General features: G+C 53.9%; 2 non-coding genes and 1 pseudogene across 2 annotated transcripts; all 3 read right to left on the bottom strand.

Moving 5' to 3' along the window:
* Positions 1 to 54, bottom strand: part of LOC124570276 — a 4,759-nt pseudogene extending 4,705 nt beyond the window's left edge.
* A 188-nt stretch (positions 55 to 242) lies between these two features.
* LOC124570298 lies at positions 243 to 397 on the bottom strand. The gene has a single exon (XR_006971621.1). It is a non-coding gene; the product is annotated as a 5.8S ribosomal RNA (ribosomal RNA).
* A 351-nt stretch (positions 398 to 748) lies between these two features.
* On the bottom strand, positions 749 to 2,658 carry LOC124570325. Its single transcript, XR_006971646.1, has one exon. It is a non-coding gene; the product is annotated as a small subunit ribosomal RNA (ribosomal RNA).
* Between the last annotated feature and the right edge of the window lie 4,842 nt (positions 2,659 to 7,500).

Raw genomic sequence — 7,500 nt, 5'->3', positions numbered from 1 at the left:
TCCGCTTAGTAATATGCTTAAATTCAGCGGGTAGTCTCGCCTGCTCTGAGGTCGTTGTACGAGGTGTCGCACGCCACACCGCCAGCCGGCTGTGCACGCTACCGAGTAAGTACCGGTATGCGAACCGCCAGGCGACGGGCGCGCATCGCACGTTTAAGGAGGCGCGGCCGGCCCCACAGGCGGCCGCGACGCTCCCAGGTCTGCGAAGCGGGGCAAACGCCGCGCGCTTCAGTATACGTAGCCGACCCTCAGCCAGACGTGGCCCGGGAACGGAATCCATGGACCGCAATGTGCGTTCGAAACGTCGATGTTCATGTGTCCTGCAGTTCACATGTCGACGCGCAATTTGCTGCGTTCTTCATCGACCCACGAGCCGAGTGATCCACCGTCCTGGGTGATCTTTTCTTAGTTTACACTGTCTCTTTCAAGACAGTTGCATAGGCGGGACGTAGGCGTGTGGCGGCCCCTGTTCAAGCGTTCTGTGTCCAACGGCCTCACGGCCGATGGGCGTCGTACGGCTCCACACCGGAGCGGACAGGCAGTCGGGCGAAAGTCATTCAAAACCGGCGCCAGGCGCCAGGTGCCGCAGGCCAGCCGCTCCAGCGCTTCAGCGCTCGTACCACACAACATTGGCGTTAGTTTTGAGAAGCACGCGTGGTTCCGCACGCGGCGCACGGCTACTGCGAGCCGTACAGGTAGCGTGTTGCGCGACACGACACGCACATCGAAAGACATGCAGTCTAGTCGGTAATGATCCTTCCGCAGGTTCACCTACGGAAACCTTGTTACGACTTTTACTTCCTCTAAATGATCAAGTTTGGTCATCTTTCCGGTAGCATCGGCAACGACAGAGTCAATGCCGCGTACCAGTCCGAAGACCTCACTAAATCATTCAATCGGTAGTAGCGACGGGCGGTGTGTACAAAGGGCAGGGACGTAATCAACGCGAGCTTATGACTCGCGCTTACTGGGAATTCCTCGTTCATGGGGAACAATTGCAAGCCCCAATCCCTAGCACGAAGGAGGTTCAGCGGGTTACCCCGACCTTTCGGCCTAGGAAGACACGCTGATTCCTTCAGTGTAGCGCGCGTGCGGCCCAGAACATCTAAGGGCATCACAGACCTGTTATTGCTCAATCTCGTGCGGCTAGAAGCCGCCTGTCCCTCTAAGAAGAAAAGTAATCGCTGACAGCACGAAGGATGTCACGCGACTAGTTAGCAGGCTAGAGTCTCGTTCGTTATCGGAATTAACCAGACAAATCGCTCCACCAACTAAGAACGGCCATGCACCACCACCCACCGAATCAAGAAAGAGCTATCAATCTGTCAATCCTTCCGGTGTCCGGGCCTGGTGAGGTTTCCCGTGTTGAGTCAAATTAAGCCGCAGGCTCCACTCCTGGTGGTGCCCTTCCGTCAATTCCTTTAAGTTTCAGCTTTGCAACCATACTTCCCCCGGAACCCAAAAGCTTTGGTTTCCCGGAGGCTGCCCGCCGAGTCATCGGAGGAACTGCGGCGGATCGCTGGCTGGCATCGTTTATGGTTAGAACTAGGGCGGTATCTGATCGCCTTCGAACCTCTAACTTTCGTTCTTGATTAATGAAAACATACTTGGCAAATGCTTTCGCTTCTGTTCGTCTTGCGACGATCCAAGAATTTCACCTCTAACGTCGCAATACGAATGCCCCCGCCTGTCCCTATTAATCATTACCTCGGGTTCCGAAAACCAACAAAATAGAACCGAGGTCCTATTCCATTATTCCATGCACACAGTATTCAGGCGGGCTTGCCTGCTTTAAGCACTCTAATTTGTTCAAAGTAAACGTGCCGGCCCACCGAGACACTCACTCAAGAGCACCCTGGTAGGATTGCAACGGGGTCCGCCTCGGGACGCACGAGCACGCACGAGGCGCGTCGCACGCCTTCAGCTCGCCCCACCGGCAGGACGTCCCACGATACATGCCAGTTAAACACCGACGGGCGGTGAACCAACAGCGTGGGACACAAATCCAACTACGAGCTTTTTAACCGCAACAACTTTAATATACGCTATTGGAGCTGGAATTACCGCGGCTGCTGGCACCAGACTTGCCCTCCAATAGATACTCGTTAAAGGATTTAAAGTGTACTCATTCCGATTACGGGGCCTCGGATGAGTCCCGTATCGTTATTTTTCGTCACTACCTCCCCGTGCCGGGAGTGGGTAATTTGCGCGCCTGCTGCCTTCCTTGGATGTGGTAGCCGTTTCTCAGGCTCCCTCTCCGGAATCGAACCCTGATTCCCCGTTACCCGTTACAACCATGGTAGGCGCAGAACCTACCATCGACAGTTGATAAGGCAGACATTTGAAAGATGCGTCGCCGGTACGAGGACCGTGCGATCAGCCCAAAGTTATTCAGAGTCACCAAGGCAAACGGACCGGACGAGCCGACCGATTGGTTTTGATCTAATAAAAGCGTCCCTTCCATCTCTGGTCGGGACTCTGTTTGCATGTATTAGCTCTAGAATTACCACAGTTATCCAAGTAACGTGGGTACGATCTAAGGAACCATAACTGATTTAATGAGCCATTCGCGGTTTCACCTTAATGCGGCTTGTACTGAGACATGCATGGCTTAATCTTTGAGACAAGCATATGACTACTGGCAGGATCAACCAGGGAGCTGCGTCAACTAGAGCTGAGCAGCCGGCCGCCCGGGAGTGTGTCCCGGGGGCCCGCGCGAACACGCAAGCGTCCGCTCAATTATTCTGCAAACAGGAGGAGGCTGAGCTCCCCTGCACAATACACCTCGAAACCCTCTCAGGTCCCGGCGGCGCGCAGCGCCGTCCTAAGTACTTGGTCGGGTTCGAGAGAGGCGCAATCGCCCGGAGTTTGGCGAGTAGACGCTTTAGGTGCGACCACCCGTGCTCCCAACTGAGCTTGCCGCTGCCGACAGAGGCCCGGGAGCGTGCTGTCGTGGCATTGCCGGCGGGAGACAACACGCGCCACCTACGGTGGCCGGCAGCTCCAACGCCAGCGCCACAGAAGGACAAAAGCCCCACTTGGGTGCCGAAGCGAACTCTCCCAGCACAGCGCACGCGCCAACACGTCCGCACAGCTGCGATACAATCCACCTGCGAGAACCGCAGAGGCGACCGAGCAGCAGACGGCGTCGCGGCGCCGAGCGCCGGGCGGCGGCGCATCCTCAGCGCACACAGTCCTCAATCGGACCAGCACACTGCAGATGTCCACCGCGCTTCGCACCGGGCCCGCGAGGACCTACTTTGGCCGCACGGCGCCGCGTGCAGGGTGCGCCGGCGCGCAGCTGCGCCGCCTGCCGCCTCCGTCGGCCGGCGCGCCTGCCACTGGCCGCCCCCACCAGCCGGCTGTAGCGCGTGCGCCCACGCACCGCGCGGCCAGCACGCCGGAAGGCCCCCCCTCACCGGCCGGGGACGGTCCCACCCAGCCACCGCCGCGTATCGCTTCACACCCACATGCCATTCACGTTCGTGGGCATGGTGGGTATCGCTGAAACAACCGGTTGGTAGCTCAACCGATCGTCGCCATCACTGATTCACCTCTAGCGAGAACAACCGCACCACAACGGTTTACCAGTTCTTCATTTGCGTAACGTCACCAGCAAACGTAGACGTCCATCGCCATTTGCAAATTCAACGATTGTTGCATGCCTGTGTCAGGTGTCACGACACACTATGTCTGCCCACATACACGCAACAACATGTGCACGCTTCGCGAACACGTGGAAGGTGGCCCCCGTACGTATGCGATGTCCATTGCGCGAACGACTGTCAACCGGCCTCTGTCGCATGTCGCAGATGTGGAACGCAGTGCACCATGCTATCACGGTGTGTGAGAAGAGACGACTACGTCTGACAACACGCGCCACTACATCAACAGACGGCTCATGCTGATCGCCATCCACGGCATACCATACTGCAATCCAGCTCTTATAGGGAGACGACACGTAGCTGAGTGCACAATATTTGGACCGTATGGTTCGCCGTTGTTGGCGCAGTCGTGGTACGGTCACACATGTACCACGATGTATCATTCAGTACATGAGGACCAATGTGCGGTACAGTGTGTGATTTGGACGTACAACATCAGCGGACAGTTGCCACAAGCCGTACCACAACGTAGGCTGTGCTTCGCCATGCGAATGCCAATGAACAACTGCGAAGGGCATTGAGCATGTACGTCCTGCCGCCATCCGCATTACAGTGTATAGCTGCAAGGTGTTTAACATGAAGCGATACTCTGGGGACCGGGCAGTGCGAGTAGCAAACTATATTGCGGGGGTTGCAGTTAGGCAACACTACACTAATTTAACGCGTCGTATGACAATTACAGAGCAGGTTAAGGCCCAACGTGTGTTGGGTTAAGGCCCAACGTGTGTTGGGTTAAGGCCCAACGTGTGTTGGGTTAAGGCCCAACGTGTGTTGGGTTAAGGCCCAACGTGTGTTGGGTTAAGGCCCAACGTGTGTTGGGTTAAGGCCCAACGTGTGTTGGGTTAAGGCCCAACGTGTGTTGGGTTAAGGCCCAACGTGTGTTGGGTTAAGGCCCAACGTGTGTTGGGTTAAGGCCCAACGTGTGTTGGGTTAAGGCCCAACGTGTGTTGGGTTAAGGCCCAACGTGTGTTGGGTTAAGGCCCAACGTGTGTTGGGTTAAGGCCCAACGTGTGTTGGGTTAAGGCCCAACGTGTGTTGGGTTAAGGCCCAACGTGTGTTGGGTTAAGGCCCAACGTGTGTTGGGTTAAGGCCCAACGTGTGTTGGGTTAAGGCGCAACATAGGTTAGGTTAAGGCGCAACATAGGTTAGGTTAAGGCGCAACATAGGTTAGGTTAAGGCGCAACATAGGTTAGGTTAAGGCGCAACATAGGTTAGGTTAAGGCGCAACATAGGTTAGGTTAAGGCGCAACATAGGTTAGGTTACGGCGCAACATAGGTTAGGTTAAGGCGCAACGTAGGTTAGGTTAAGGCGCAACATAGGTTAGGTTACGGCGCAACATAGGTTAGGTTAAGGCGCAACATAGGTTAGGTTAAGGCGCAACATAGGTTAGGTTAAGGCGCAACATAGGTTAGGTTAAGGCGCAACATAGGTTAGGTTAAGGCGCAACATAGGTTAGGTTAAGGCGCAACATAGGTTAGGTTAAGGCGCAACATAGGTTAGGTTAAGGCGCAACATAGGTTAGGTTAAGGCGCAACATAGGTTAGGTTACGGCGCAACATAGGTTAGGTTAAGGCGCAACATAGGTTAGGTTAAGGCGCAACATAGGTTAGGTTAAGGCGCAACATAGGTTAGGTTATGGCGCAACATAGGTTAGGTTACGGCGCAACATAGGTTAGGTTACGGCGCAACATAGGTTAGGTTAAGGCGCAACATAGGTTAGGTTAAGGCGCAACATAGGTTAGGTTAAGGCGCAACATAGGTTAGGTTAAGGCGCAACATAGGTTAGGTTAAGGCGCAACATAGGTTAGGTTAAGGCGCAACATAGGTTAGGTTAAGGCGCAACATAGGTTAGGTTAAGGCGCAACATGGGTTAGGTTAAGGCGCAACATGGGTTAGGTTAAGGCGCAACATGGGTTAGGTTAAGGCGCAACATGGGTTAGGTTAAGGCGCAACATGGGTTAGGTTAAGGCGCAACATGGGTTAGGTTAAGGCGCAACATGGGTTAGGTTAAGGCGCAACATGGGTTAGGTTAAGGCGCAACATGGGTTAGGTTAAGGCGCAACATGGGTTAGGTTAAGGCGCAACATGGGTTAGGTTAAGGCGCAACATGGGTTAGGTTAAGGTACAATATGGGTTAGGTTAAGGTACAATATGGGTTAGGTTAAGGTACAATATGGGTTAGGTTAAGGTACAATATGGGTTAGGTTAAGGTACAATATGGGTTAGGTTAAGGTACAATATGGGTTAGGTTAAGGTACAATATGGGTTAGGTTAAGGTACAATATGGGTTAGGTTAAGGTACAATACGGGTTAGGTTAAGGTACAATACGGGTTAGGTTAAGGTACAATACGGGTTAGGTTAAGGTACAATACGGGTTAGGTTAAGGTACAATACGGGTTAGGTTAAGGTACAATACGGGTTAGGTTAAGGTACAATACGGGTTAGGTTAAGGCACTTGGGGGGGGGGGGGCCCGGTTTGTTGATTGTGATTATCGTAAGTAAATGACTGCGGCATCATCTGATTTGCCACGTCAGGGTGCACCTTTGGCTCATAACAGGCGGCGCTCTGATTCCATGCTTGTGGCAGACCTGTGTCTTTCATTCCTGCCATTGTTTGTGTGGTGTGACAGGAGGCAGTATTGTGATGTTGGGTGCACCCCTGTCTGGGACATGTGTGGGTGTTGGTGGCTTAGCTGAGCAATGGTGGTTGTCGGAAGGGTGGGATATTCTGTTTTCCGAGTGGACCTCCCGGTCTGGTTATGATAGTGTGGATTGTCTAATGTGGCAGAGAGGATGCACTGGGTGTTGTTCCATGCTGGTGCTTACATATTGTCTGTGTGCCTGTTACAGGCAGAGAGTAGTGCGTGATAAGAGTGTCTGGCTGACGTGTGATTGTGAGCAGAGTCTTTCAGCATGTATACGGACAGGTCTATACATTATCTGTATTCTGATGGCTCTATCTATTACTAATCAGCGCCGTGTATACGTTTAATCCGGTTCCAGTCGAAACTATTGTATCTCTGTACATTAGTGACACGGCGAGCCCGCTATGTAGTTACTCGTCTCGGCAGCTTCCACCGGTGTATGGCAAATGATTATAAGGAATCAGTCTAGTCGTCAATACCGATAGTCTGACGTCACATGTCTGGGGTGGGGGACGCTGCGCCCTTCCGGTGGGTCATGGCCTAGGAAGACTCTTCCCACGCAGGGGGGCTTGGACTGTCATTGACTCTTCCGAGTAATATACTTGCCGTACGTTTTTGCGACTGCGAGTGCAACGCTCACCGGTACCGACATGGATGGAGCGCCTCCTAGCTGCCGCTGAGCATCTGCATTCGTACAGCGAGCAACGCGATCGCGTCTGTAGCTCGTACGTGGTACAGCTCGCAGCTCATGTATATGGACAGCGGGAATGTCGCATATTGGACATAACTCTTCATGAAACGCACGTTATAGGGGTGGATTGCACATTGCGAGTGCGAGCAAAGTCCGCCGTTCATCCGCTGGAGTTGCGAGTTGGGCGGTTGGGGTGGGGCACGAACGGGTGCAGGTGGAGTGATTGCCGGTCCACGACTTCGTGCGGCAGAGGCGCTGGCGTTGGGGTGGGGTCGAAAGAAGGGCACTGTGGGCCCATCGCTGTCTTAGTCGGCTTGGCGTCTCATAGATGACGGTATCGTCGTTGCAGGAGGTCATGTTGCGGGAGACCTACAGATGGCGGTATGTTTTGCGGTGCGCTCGACATGGCGGACGTAGTGTTGTCAGATTCGCATAGATGGAGGTATTGCATGTGGTTTCGCCGTATTTTCATAGATGGCGATACTGTTTTGCCGGCA

The sequence above is a fragment of the Schistocerca americana genome, unplaced genomic scaffold (genome assembly GCF_021461395.2).
Source record: "Schistocerca americana isolate TAMUIC-IGC-003095 unplaced genomic scaffold, iqSchAmer2.1 HiC_scaffold_162, whole genome shotgun sequence".
Lineage (NCBI taxonomy): Eukaryota > Metazoa > Arthropoda > Insecta > Orthoptera > Acrididae > Schistocerca > Schistocerca americana.
This window is presented reverse-complemented; position numbering and strand designations above follow the sequence as displayed.